This window comes from Peromyscus eremicus, chromosome 23, assembly GCF_949786415.1.
Source record: "Peromyscus eremicus chromosome 23, PerEre_H2_v1, whole genome shotgun sequence".
Classification (NCBI taxonomy): Eukaryota; Metazoa; Chordata; class Mammalia; order Rodentia; family Cricetidae; genus Peromyscus; species Peromyscus eremicus.
In genome coordinates this window covers 15954075-15967893 of record NC_081438.1, presented here as the reverse complement: position 1 = coordinate 15967893, position 13819 = coordinate 15954075, and the positions used below count along the sequence as shown (strand labels likewise).

The following is a 13819-nucleotide window of genomic DNA, read 5'->3' as shown; positions in this document are numbered from 1 at the left end:
GGCTGAAAACTCCAGAAGAGTAGTAAAAAGTGGATCCTTGTCTTGTTCCTGATCCAGTGGGAACTTCCCATTGTTTTAGTATGATATTGGCTGTCTATTGGCAGAAGCACCATTTATCAAGCTGAATTCCCAGCTTTCTGGGATTTTTTTTAAGATGAGGAATAGATGTGAGATTTCATCAGATGCTTTCAGTACATATGGAGGTGATTGTGAGTGTCCCCCTTCTCACTTTGCTAATTTGTTCAGTCATGGAATGGTTTCCAGGGATTAATCCAACCTTGCATTCCTGGGACAAACTCTACTTTGCCATGTGCATGCTCTTCCTAGTACTATGTGACTATGTTACTGAATTCTTTTTGATACATCTTGGCATTCGTCTCTGTATCTAGGAGGGAGTATTTGATCTTTAATCTTTTTTTCCCTCCTTTTGATATTCTGGTATTAAGACAAAAAGTGGCCTTGGAAGATGGAAAGGCTAAGTGGCCCTCCTTGCACAGTGTTCAGCAACGTCCTCTAAGAGTGTCCCCTGCAAATCCCTCACACCCTCTCCCCCTCTACGTCGGCTGTTCAATGCTCGGATCTTCATCTCTGCAAGCCCTCCAGACCCCACCTGATTTCCCGGACAGTACCTGGCTCCTCCCCTCTAGACCACAATGGGCATGCTGCCTCCAGAACCAGCTAGAACAAGTCGAGGGTTCCTCTGCTTTCTTTCTTACCACTCACAGTTCGCCGTGTTCCCTGTTGCCTGATGCTCCCACAGCTGGAGGGTCATCATGTCATATGCCCTGTGTGATTTGTCAATCATTGGGTGTGTGTGGTGGTGGGGAGGGTAATACTGTCACTTCCATTTCATCTCTGTAACAAGCAGGGTTCAGGGTCTAGAATGAGGATCTCATAACCATTTTTTTTTAAAAAAATGAATGAATATTTCTCTGCAAAATAATGAGCATTCCAGAGAATCCAAAATGCCCCCAAGGAGGACAAGTCCGTGAGACGCAAGGACATAGTCTGGAAAAAGAACACTTCAAATGTCATCCTACTATCGATGCCTTTTTGTTTGCACTTCAGTCTCGACCTAGAAGCCATGCCACAGACACGCAGGGAAGGATCTTTCCCAAAGAGTTTCTCAGTGTTACTCCTGGGGGACATTCCCAGTGGCAGAGGAGTAAGTATGCAGTACAATGTACACAACAGAGGAATGTTTGGAAAAGTACCATTCTGTCACATCTCCTGTTCTCTCCCCTTAAGTGTCCTTATGGCCCTTTGACCCCTTTGCAAAGCAGACCTCAAACAAAAATAAAGATTTTTATTTTTTCCTAATATTATAGAGCCCTGTACTAAAGCACTAATTAAGATTGCTTAATTACAACTGGTTTAGTAAAGCCAAATGCAGGTGCCAGAGAGAAGACTCAGCTGTTTGTTGTTCTTGCAAAGGACTGGATTTTAGTTGCCAGCCCCCACCACCCTGGGAAGCTCACAAACCCCTATAACTCCAGTTCCAGGGGATCCAATGGCTTCTTCTGGCCACTGAGGACACTGCACTCACACACACACACACACACACACACACACACACACACACACACAAAATAAATCTAAAAACAAAACAAAACAAAAAAAAACCTCTATATTGAATTGATCCAATGGACTGAATGGTCCTACAAGATCATTTGTACACGTCTTGTGAAAAGTTCAAATCTGTGACAGGAATTCACCTGCACATGTGTAGAGTGTGTCCCAGAGACTCCAGTGAACACAGTAAACCAAGCCTGTGGTTGGTTTTTGTCAATCATCTGCCCAATAAGCTTACCCCACCACCACCCTGGTCACTCAATAGAATTCAAATCCTACTCTGATGTCTACCCTCGCACAGAACCATGAGGTTTGAGATAAGCTCATTCTTTATTAGAATAGACCTAACCAATGTAATGATGTATTAGTTTGCTGTCCGTTGCTGTGATAAATACAAGAGCCAAAAGCAGTTAGAGGAGGAAAGAGTTTATACAAGCTTGCAGTTTATACTCCATCATTAATGGAAACTGAGGCAGGATCTCAGGGCTGGAACTGAAGCAGAGACCATGGAAGAACACTGCTTATTGACTTGTTACTCATGGTTTGCTCAGGCTGTTGTCTCATATCACCAAGAACCATCTGTCTAGAAGTAGAACTACCCAAAGTGGGCTGACTCCAGACCAATCTAATAGAAGCAATTACTCAGTTGAAGTTTCCATTTGACTATAATTTCGGTCAGGCTGATGAAGAGCAAAACTACCATCACATGTGAGAAGTAGTTCCCATGGGCACTTTCTGTTTGTTTTTGTTTTTTTGTTTTTTGTTTTGTTTTGTTTTTTGTTTTTCGAGACAGGGTTTCTCTGTGTAGTTTTGGTGCCTGTCCTGGATCTTGCTCTGTAGACCAGGCTGGCCTCAAAGTCACAGAGATCCATCCACATGGCTCTGCCTCCCAAGTGCTGGGATTAAAGGTGTGTGCCACTTGGCGTTCTTTTGGTCCACACCTAGCCAGGTGACTTGAAATTTACTAAGGAGAAGAAGAAAAACTTGCTGGTAAGTTCTCAGGATGGATGTCTTTTCATAGAGAACTAGAGATCCTTGGAAATAGATCCCTTTACCTGTCCCTGCAGATGTTAGATCTCAGTACAACACCATACACAGCTGCAGCATCTATTGCCTACATAAGGATGCAGGAAATGCCCAGAATGCTGCACCAGGGGAACAGAGAACCTGGCCTGGAGAATTTTGAGTCTTCAAGTCTACTGACTCTGATGTTCCTTGTATGGGCCATCCATGTCACCCAGCAAGAGGAAATTCTCGCGGTTCAAGACTCGCATGGAGATTGTATGACTTTCATTGAAATGGCCCAATCACATAAAAATTGATCATGTGTGACTGGGTGAAAAAGGAGCTCAGGTGCCACCCTGACCAGATACTGCTCATTAGGGGCAGGAGTAGGCATCAAATTTGGTTTTCCTATCTTCAATTTACTGAGAGACATATAAAGGAGGGAGACCAGAAGGGAAATCTTTAAATAAGATGGTGGTGAGTGATGGAAACGAAATTGCTCTATCTGCTGGTAGGATTTTTTTTTAAGCAGGAAGGATCCCATCTAATCCTTTATCTTATCTTTTTTCCTGGGCTTCGGTCTGGCCCTCATTCCAGCTGTTAGATTGAATTCTCAGAGAGGAAATAAATTGAACAATGGAATTCTAACACGTTTTTCTTTCTTTTTTTTTTAAACTCCATCTCACATCCTGTCCTTCTTTCCTTCAACATCTCCAATTATCCTCCAGGTCTTAGGGAGTGAGTTTTTAAAAACTTTTGGCCCTTTGATAAGTGCAGTTCCCAGGTGGGCCTTGTACGATCCACAATAGTCTGTTATTTCTACAAGGAAATAATTATCCAAGGTCCAGACCTGATGTTGCTTTGTAGACAGAATGTAAGTTTCCCAGTTCACCCCATTATCTTCTGCAAGTGTGCCCAACCTTCTGAGGCTGTGACAGGATGTAATCTAAAGTTGACACTCAACCAGTAAAAAATTGAGGGGAAAAATTCCAACAAAAATACCACCAGGCGGTGGTGGCACACACCTTTGATCCCAGCACTTGGGAGGCAGAGCCAGGCAGAACTCTGTGAGTTTGAGGCCAGCCTGGTCTACAGAGCGAGATATCCAGGACAGGCACCAAAACTACACAGAGAAACCCTGTCTCAAAAAAAAAAAATACCCTGGTAATGTTTTTTTGGGTTTTTTTTGTTTGTTTGTTTTTTTGTTTTTTTGGTTTTTTGTTTTTGTTTTTGTTTTTTTGTTTTTTTTTTTGGTTTTTCAAGACAGGGTTTCTCTGTGTAGCTTTGTGCCTTTCCTAGAACTCACTTGGTAGCCCAGGCCGGCCTCGAACTCACAGAGATCCGCCTGGCTCTGCCTCCCGAGTGCTGGGATTAAAGGTGTGCGCCACCACCGCCCGGCTCCTGGTAATGTTTTTAATTATGTTTAAAAGTTTTGTTTGGCTTACCCTTAGCAACATACGTCCCATGGGCTGTAGGTTGGACACGCATGCCAGAGCATTCTAACAAACTCCCTTGCTCAACCAACATCTCTCTTAGACCCTATTGCTGTGTGGGTTCAAGACTATGCCACATCAAGCCAAATTTCTACTCATCCCTCTCTACCTTTGAAAGAGTTCAATCGGCAGACTTCATGGGAGTCCTCATCCTATGAATACCCTCTTTCTTTCATTTTTTAAAGGTGTGTTTATGTGAGTGTGCAGTGCCCACATTGCCCAGAAGAGGGCATTAGGTCTTCAGAAGCTGGAGTTAACAAATGGTTGGGAGCTAGCATATGGTGGTGGAGAACCCAGGTCCTCTACAAGAATAGCCAGTGCTCTTAACTGCTGAGTTGTCTCTTCAGCCCCACAAGACTCACATTATTTGTGAGTAGCTATTCCCAGTCGATAACTCTGGGGAGAGTCAGTTTTCTTTAAGGATGTGGCTGTGGGAGGCTGACACATTCAAGAGTATTTGGGTAGCACAAATTGGACTTGATGCGTAAAAAAGGGGAAAAAAGACAAAGATGAGTGGGATGATGAACCTGGGAGGGGATGATGGGATGAATATGATCAAATCACACTGCATGAAATTCTCAAAGAACTAACATTTTTTTTTAAGACAAAGTGCTTTCCCCATAGTGGTCCTGCCCTTTGCTCTGCCCCCTCTACAGTGAAACATACCCCTTCCTTTCTCTGAGCATGTTACCAGCTGGAACTGATAAATTCTAGCAGAACTTGGAGCTGAAGAAACCCATGGCTTTTTTCTGTTTGTGGAAGCCCTAAGTACCTTCGAATATAAGTTGACTTTTTTTTTCTCCTTTTCATTATATTGTCAATTGAATCAGTGGCCTTCATGAGTCTATTTAAAATCACTAGTCCCCACAGGAAACATTACAATGATCTGGTGTCTTCTCCAATGCCCGGGACTTAGGCCATTTAGAAACTCAGTTCACATCTCTAACTCCAAGCATCTCATTAGCTTAATGGAGGCCCGTCCGGCTGGCTGTCATTTACCAGATCATGCTTCCAGCTTCTCGGGAGATGGGCTTCTACTCACTTCCCCTGCCCCTGGCTTCCTCTCTCAATTTGTAATTGAAAGCTGGGGTTTAAATTCCTCATAGTTAAGACATCAGCAGAAGGGGTGAAGACAGCCATGTGTATTAGGCTGATAATGTTCCTAATACACTAGGACGCTGTGTGGGCTGTGGTTTACGATCAATTAAGCAGGTTCATTCTTCTATGCCTCCCGGCTCAGATGTGAGGTCCATGTGTTAAGCAGCAAGAGTCCACCACTGTGGAATGGAGCAGGGAGAATTGTTAAAGACCCTAAGCATTAACAATAGACACTGGACTACCAGCCCCTGGGCACAGGACACAGAACTCTTCTGTACAGCTCTGATTCCACGCCAAGTCTGAAGTTTTAGCTTCATGTCTATAAAGTTATATTGATTCCCACAGGCCTAGTTCTGAATCTCTTTACTTCCTTCGATGTTAATCTGCAAAACAATAAAAAAAAATGAAATTGAAGTCATGGCCAGTCAAATTCTAGATTCCTGGCATCTCTTTAAAAAAGATGTCACAATGTCTAGTTAAGGCTAAGAGCAGCATTAATCTATGGGTATAACTATAAACAGATGGAAGGAAGTTGGATACCATTTAGAAAAAAAATAACAACAACAAAAAAAAACAGTAATGGATTCCCCTCTTCCGCAGAGCCCATGACCTCTCAAGCTATGGGCTTTTGACCAGGTGTGCAGTACCAGAGTTGCCTCCATTAAGCAGGCCTCAGAGCCAAGCAGACAGTGGTTGGTTACCCCCATAACTTTCATGACACTGTTTCACCAATGACTGCATCTTGTCTGACCTGTAGGTATTGTATCATGGATGGTCCAACGCTGAGTAACACCTCTTTGTGGCAGTGGCCATACAGAGCCTCCTGAGTGACCAAAGGACTGAGAGTCATGACCGTTGAGTGCTCGGTCATACATGAGACATTCATATCAACCAGATACACACACACACACACACACACACACACATACACACACACACACACACACACACACACACACACACACACACACACACGGCTCACTGACCATCCAGGAAGATGGAACAGAAAGACTGTAAGAGCCAGAGGAGGGGGAGGAGAGCTGTGAAATGTCGTCTTCTGGACCTGATCGGGCCGTTACACTCATGAGCTCACTGCAGCTAGGGTTACCTGCCCGAGATCAAGTCAACAAGGTCGGTCAACATCCCAGCAGGCAATCGGACTTAGTAGGAAGCAGGGAAGAAGAAAAGAAAGAAGGAAAGGAAGGAAGGAAGGAAGGAAGGAAGGAAGGAAGGAAGGAAGGGAAAGAAGGGAAGGAAGGAGGGAAGGAGGGAGGGAGGGAGGAGAGGGAGGCAGGGAGGGAGGGAGGGAGAGAGAGAGAAAGAGAGAGAGAGAGAGAGAGAGAGAGAGAGAGAGAGAGAGAGAGAGAGAGAGATGAAGAGAGAGATGGAGAGAGGGAGGGAAGGTGGGAGGATGATGTGTTGATAGGTTTCCAGAAGGAGGCTGTTGGGTGGGTACGATCATGATACATTGCATATGTGTATGAAACTGTCAAAGAATAAGTCTGCACAGAGAAACCCTGTCTTGAAAAACTAAAAAAAAAAAAAAAAAAAATAAGTAAAAGATTTTTTAAAAAACCCCTCAGAGTATCTGATTCTAGAACCACACAATTCTGTGATAAGCAAGCAGGTTCCTCCCTTGCATATGTGACATCTAAGCCTGCCTATCCCTACCTCCCTGCACCTGGCGGGCACTGCGGTTACCCATCCTAATTCTAAAGCTTGACCTGGGCACAGTTTTAATATTTGCACATCTAATTGCAATCCACTGGTTCTGCAATGGCATCATCGTAAACAATGCCTTCTTTCCAATCAACACTGGAGGATGCTCACAGCATTGCCTCCTGCTGCCAAGTGCTGCTCCTGACTCTGCAGACCAACAGATGATGTGAGTCTACACCTCACAGCCGTGGGACCCCACTCTCATCTGCTTTCTATAGCTGTGATCATTTCTAGCTACAGTTGGAGCCCATCATCTACACATTTGTGTAGCCTCAGACTCTCACTTTTGATCTTTGAATGATGACAGTGTCCCCCCACTCAAAGCCTATGATGCCTGGCATAGTCTAGGACCTTAGCGCCCCTTGTCTCCATCTTATTTCATGGTTTCAAGTACACGGACTTTCATACATAAATACTTCCACGATGTTCACCATGCTCTCTGTGCCACAGAGGCTTGTACATGCTGTTCTGTGACTAGACACTCTCCCCTCCTTGGTCCACATCTGGGACTTCTACTCATTCATCCCTTGACATCTCAACAGGGGACTGGGGAGATATCCCAGTCAGTAGTGTCTGCTGTAAAGAATGAGGATCTGAGTTTGATCTCCAGAACCCACATAAAAATGTGGGTGTGAAGTGACATGCTGATTATCCCAGCACTAGGGAGGTGGAGACAAAGGATCCCTGGAGCTCACTGCAGCCTAATTGGTGAGTTCCCAGCCAATGAGAGACACCATCTTGAATCTCAAAGGACATGGATGGTATTCCCCAGTATGACACCTAAGGTTGTCCTATAACCTCCATTGGCCCTCACAAGCTAGGCACATTCCCACAGAGGCCTCTCAGGCCTTTTGACAGGAACATGTCTCCATCCTGTCATGTTAGGGAGCCCCCCACACCTATCCTTGGAAGCACTTCTCATTAGAAGACACTGCCTATTCTCTCAAAGAGCTCGGAGCAGAAGCCAAGTGAGGTTTCCATCCCTTCACATCCCTAGCACAGAGCTAGGGACCAGAAACTTGGGGACAGAGAAACAGTTGGCACTGGATGATTCATATTCAATTAAATCGGTTGACTGCACTGAAGTCCCAAGGTGACACCCTTTGTGATGCAAATCGCCCCTGATTTATTTGTAATGTTAATTTCATTTTCATTTCTGCAACACATGTTGTGACCATCAGTGAATAAAGTTGCCGGCGCTGGTGCTTGGAACAATTGATGAAGAGATCCTGGCTTCACTGGGGTTTCTCAGCTCAGAAAGTAAATTTTCTTTTATAAGTCGTTGACAAACTTAAGCTCCACAACTTCGTTCTGAGTTCATCCCAAACACAGTCACCTTATTCAACATGACTTTCTTTGGGGACAATAATTCCTCTTTCTTACTCTCTCCTCAGTCTAATGCCTGGGTCCCATGATGGGCTAGCACAGCTGACCACATCCTTGCCCCTAGCGTCTCAGCTGAGCCTTGGGGACAATGTTGTCTTATATGGAAAAGAGGCGTCAAATTTTCAGGTAGAATTAAGGTCTTGATCAACTGACCTGGAGATGGAGATTTCTTCCAGGTTTATCCTTTATTTCATGTGACCCTGATGTAATCGAAAATCCTTAGTAGCTGTAAGACTCAGAAAAGAGGAAAAACAAGTTAAAAAACAAACAAAAAACCCACAAGTTAAAAAACAAGCAAACAAACAAACAAAAAAACTACACACACCTCAGAAATATGACTGGGAGGTAACCAGCTCTGCAAGTGGAGGGGTCCAGCAGCCCAGAATCACAGGCTGCTGGGACTAGAACACCTAAGGAAGTGAATTCTCCCCTCTAACGTCCAGAAAGAGGCACAATCCCATAGACCATGTATCTGATTGGTGAGCTCCAAGCCAATGAGAGACACTGTCTTAAAGCTCAAAATACATGAATGGTATTCCTAAGGATGTCACCTAATGACTGCAACTTGGTATGTCTACACATTCTGACCTTCAGAGCTTGTTGCTGTGATAAGACACCATGACTAAGGCGGCTTATAGAAGAGTTTATTGGGGATTACAGTTCTGAAGGGTTAGAGTCCATCATGGCAGAAGTCATGGCAGAATGATGGCAAGAACAGGAAGCTGAGCACTGAGCACTGAGCACTCCCAACTCACCACAAGCACGAGTCAGAGAGCGGGAACTGGAAGTGGGGTGAGATGTTACACTCTTAAATCCAGTGATACACCTTCTCCAGCAAGGCTGCACCAACTAAACTCCCTGCAACATCCCCCATTGTCTGGGAACTAGCTGTTCAAGCACCTGAGATGTTGGGGAACAGTTTTCATTCAAACCACCATAGAAATCCAATGTTGGCTTGAAAACACCACACACTGGTGGAACATCAAAGACTTTATGAGCTGAACTTCTGGCCTTCAACAATGCTCTAGATCAAGGGATTGAAGTCAGAGGGTATAAACTAAGGCAGGATTGCAAGATTTGGGGACTTAGGGAGGCATGAGAAGGTAGAACTACCCAGCCACCTTCAGGTCTAACGGAAGCCCCCCTCCAGCTGAGAAGCAGGGACATCCAAGACTATTAACAACAATCACTGTGAGGGCTGCTGACATTAATGGCCCCTTCATATATAGACATTTTATGTTAAAATAGCAATGAGCTGGGCCTGAAGCTTGAATGTATATGACCTTGAGTAAGGTCTCACTCATTTATCCAGAGTCTAAAACAAGATCTTTTACAGTAAAGACAGCCTACCTTCCTATATCCACTCAATTTCCAAGGGATAGACCCTATCTGTTGAAACTCCATGAGGTGCCCCTCAGAAACCTCCCAGTGTTAAGATAGTCACTTTAAACACCACCAAAGTCTCGTATATGCTGGCTGTAATAGAATTCCTGATACCCCTGTGTGAGATGTCCACATCCAGGCTCTCAAGTGTACCTTGCTTTTTTCCTGGGTGCCTCTTTTTCTCTTGATCCTCCAGCTTAAGCCTATATTAAAATGTCTTTAATCAAATCTCTGTTTTATTAGATATGGGCTAGTGTTAAAATCCCTTTCAGCACTGAAGCCACAAATCCCAATGTGACCTAGGTGGAGGTCCCCAAAGGAGAAATGGAAAGAAAAGAAAAGGGGGGAAGGGAGAGAGGGGAAGGGGACAGGGGAAGAAGTGATCAAGGATTTACCACATTAATTTTTATTTAGTTTTTTGTTTTGTTTTGTTTTTTGTTTTTTAGTTTTCTTATTTTATGTGTGTGAATATTGGCCTGCATGTGTGCATGTATATATATATATGCACCCGGTGGGTGCCTAATACCTGACAAGGCCAGTAGAGGGCGATGTATCCCCTGGAACTGGAATTACAAACAGTTGTGAGCCACTATGTGGGTGCTGGGAAGTGAACCCAAATCCTCTGTGAGATTAGTCTGTGCTGTTAACTCCTGAGGTTTGCCACATTTTTAAACAACAACAAAAAGGGGAACCTGGAAAAAAAAAGCTAAGAGTGTTATATTTCAGCTCCTGTAAGAGTTTGGGGATTATTCTATAAAATTCAATTACTAATTCAATTAACTTAGATCTATTGAATATTCACGGTGTGTCAGTCAAATTGGCTCTTGAAGGCACAACCATAAAGAGAAAGGTCACATTCATGATCACTTTTTTTCCACATGGATGCTGTGGGAAATGGATGCCACTTCGGAAAACTAAAGCCTCTTGCAAATCCCGGCTGCACATCCGGCAGGTTCTCCCAGGCTCTGATGCCATGAGAAATGTATTTCGGTACTCACAAATTCAATTTTTAAAAAGATGGTTTAAAACCTACTTGCTTCCATGCATGACTTCATTGTCAACTGGTCAAGCGACCGAAGGGTCTGTGAAAGGAGAAACTTCTGAAAAGGATTTTAAGTGGTTAGAAGATTTGATCTGGGGGAACTGTAGAAGATGAGGGGAGGTCCAGATCTTGAACCTCACCTTAGCTTTTGGCCAGTGTCTGCTCTTTCACTCGCCTGCCTCTTTCAGGCAACTAACTTGCTACACTGAGCATCTCTGTGCCTGGATCCAGAAGATCAGGATTTGGAATGGAGACATAATTACCTCATTGTCTTAAGGCAGTCCCTTTATGATAAGCCATCATCAAGTGCAATCACGTGGATGAGATGGAGACTCGACCCAGATCTTCTGAGGGCATCTCCTCATGCCAGCCATTAGGTAGAGAAAGCACAAGTGAGTGTCACCTTCCTAAGGGAGCCAGGATGAGCACCTATGAGGAGAAACCATGGATCCCAGGTGACCATGTGTCATATAAGTCATCAACTGCAGCCACCTCCTCCTAAGTGCAGGGTGCTGAAAATGGGCAGTATACACATGTACACATGAGTGTGTGTGTGTGCATGTGTATGTGTATGTGTGCATTGTATTTGTATATCCACACCATACCTGTGTGCAACTGTGTATAAAAGAGTTTATATAAACGCTCTGTATTTTTTACACAGGTCTCTTTGTGTGTTTGTGAAACTAAAAATGGCCTAACTAAAGAAAGTTTCTTAATTTTAAAAAGAAAAATTTGGGGCTGGAGAGATCGCTCAGTGCTTGAAGTGCTTGCCACACAAGCCTGAGGACCTGAGTTCAGTCCCCTGCACCTGCATTTAAAAAAAGCTAGGCACCATTGTTGGAGAGGCTGAGACAGAAAGATTGGTGGGGCTCACTAGCCAGTCAGCTACGCCTCCTCAGAAAGCCCCAAGTCCCAGTGAGAGACTGTCTCAGGTGGAGAGTTCCTGAAGAACGACACCTGAGGTTGACCTCATCCATGTACACACACATACCCTAATACATATGTAGAGCACACATAGACATGCAAAATAAATACATTAATTTTTATAGTTGAAAAGAAATGATAGCGAGCCCTGGACTAACGTAACAGAAGAATACTAATTCAAACTTTGAAAGTGTAAAGGGTGAAGACAGATGGGAAACTCCCAAAGGGGCCTGTTGGAGAGGGAAGAGAATGGTTCTAGGCTATAGTTTCCTCCGTGTCTGTTTACTGGGACCATCACAACCTGGGGCACAACACATGCTGTTTGGGCTCATGAACTGTGAGCATCCACATCCCCCCACCCCCACACCCACCCCCGCCACTCATTTGCAAATGGCTTGTGAGCATACACTGTTTACCAGCACATCCCACAGATACGGGGGGGTTGCTGAGGCGAGCAGGGGGATGTGGTCCCACCCTCAGGCAGGTGCATTCTAGGGAGAGAAGACAAGATAAGCAAACAGACACATTCACTACACCTCAGGTACAGGGAAATGCTCTGGAAAAAAAAATAATAAAACCCGGAGACAGCCGTGTAAAGACCTGACGGGAGAACATTCGGCTGTTGGGGGTCACACGAGCAGAATCCCGGAGGCAGCTCCTCCCTTCGTGTTCACTGCGGAGAAAAGGTCAGCGAGAGACGTGGCAGACTGTGAACTTGTCACCGGTGATTCTCCTGATTTGGCGTTTCCAACAATCCTGTGTAGCAGGCATTCTTATCATCCTTGTTTCGTGGATAGAAAATGAAACACAGTGGAGGGCACATAACTTCAGGACTTCGCCATAAGGGCAGAGGCGAGAATCGAATTCAAACACGACCATGGCGCCTGCTGCTCTGCACACACCATCACCTTTACACACAAAGATCAACAAACCAAAAGAAGGTGGATAACGGACCCCTGTAAAGCAAGACATTGCTAATCGGAGGGAGACGACATCACGGATCGATTCTCAACCACTGAGGGTTGAGATCTGGTCATTACAGAAGCGGCCATATTCTTACGTGTGGCCCAAACCTAAGAAAGCCGAAGCACAGGGAATGGTGGCAGAACTCTACAGCCTTTGTCCTGTACGCTCTGCAGTTCTCACAGCAGTTGGGAGGTGTCAGCCCTCAGACTCCATAGCAAGAAGCTAGAGACACAGACAGAGGCACCAATAGACAGAGAGGTGGTAACTCAGATGCAGAGAGCAGCATGCTGATAATCAGGAGTGACCCAACAGCACAAAATAGGGAATCATTGTGATCTGTGTTCGTCTTCCATTCCTTTTCCTTAATCCTTAACACGATGAGCATTCCCAGGCTGCTTCATAAGAGCATAAAATATCAGCATTTGGGGCTCCGAGTGGCGAGTTCTCTGCCACCCACCAGACGTTCGTCTATCTGACCCAAGAAGCCGGCTGCTCATTACGCAGACAGGCATTTCTCAGGTTCTCAATTTAAGGCAGAATCTGGCAGAGCTTTGAGAGGAAACAGAAAAGGAGCCCTTTAAACAAAAATTCCTAAGCAGTGAAAATGGTATCTATAGAATTCCGGCGCTGTTTCCGATTACCTGGAATTGGCCACTGTTCTGACTTTCCTGGCATCCCCACTTGGAGAATCACCTGCCAAATTGGCTTTGGTATTGTGTGGCATGTGCGGAAAGAATATTTTGAATTAACCACCATAAGAACTCAGCAGGGCTTGCAGCCATCCACATGGACCGGAAAGCAAATTTGGATTCATAGCTGCCAGGAAAAAAAAAAAAAATCAGGATTTGAGGGGCCTGAACCCTGAAGAAAAACAAGGCAGGGAGATGTGAAGACTGCCTTCCAAATTGTTCTCAGAGCCTCGACAGGTCATTAAATGGTGTAGGGGGTAGCCTGATGAGCCAAATTAGAAAGCTACTTAAAAGCTGAGCAAAGTTGAGAGCATCCTTAAAGGGGTAGGGAGGTAAAGACTTGGAATAACAGACAGTCAAGGCTAAATACGAGTGAGGGCCTCTAAGGATTAAGGGAAACTACCAAAGAGAGATACAGGCGTTTTCACACAATGAGAACTCGGGACGCATTATCAGGGTGCACCTCCCCAGAGCTGCTCTGATGTTAAAGACCAGGTCCATGTGGCCCCATCCCTGTTGTAACATGGTTTTTCTTGGGTTGG

The 13819-nt window shown here is 44.7% G+C and overlaps 1 long non-coding RNA gene across 2 annotated transcripts; it reads right to left on the bottom strand.

Moving 5' to 3' along the window:
• Positions 1-4603: 4603 nt before the first annotated feature.
• LOC131898115 (uncharacterized) lies at positions 4604-11123 on the bottom strand. Of its 2 annotated transcripts, none has more exons than XR_009375849.1 (3): positions 10962-11123; positions 8427-8507; positions 4604-5347 (listed from the first exon to the last, which is right to left on the bottom strand). It is a non-coding gene; the product is annotated as an uncharacterized LOC131898115 (long non-coding RNA). The 2 variants fall into 2 exon arrangements; XR_009375850.1 differs by having other exon boundaries at positions 8427-8499.
• Positions 11124-13819: the final 2696 nt, after the last annotated feature.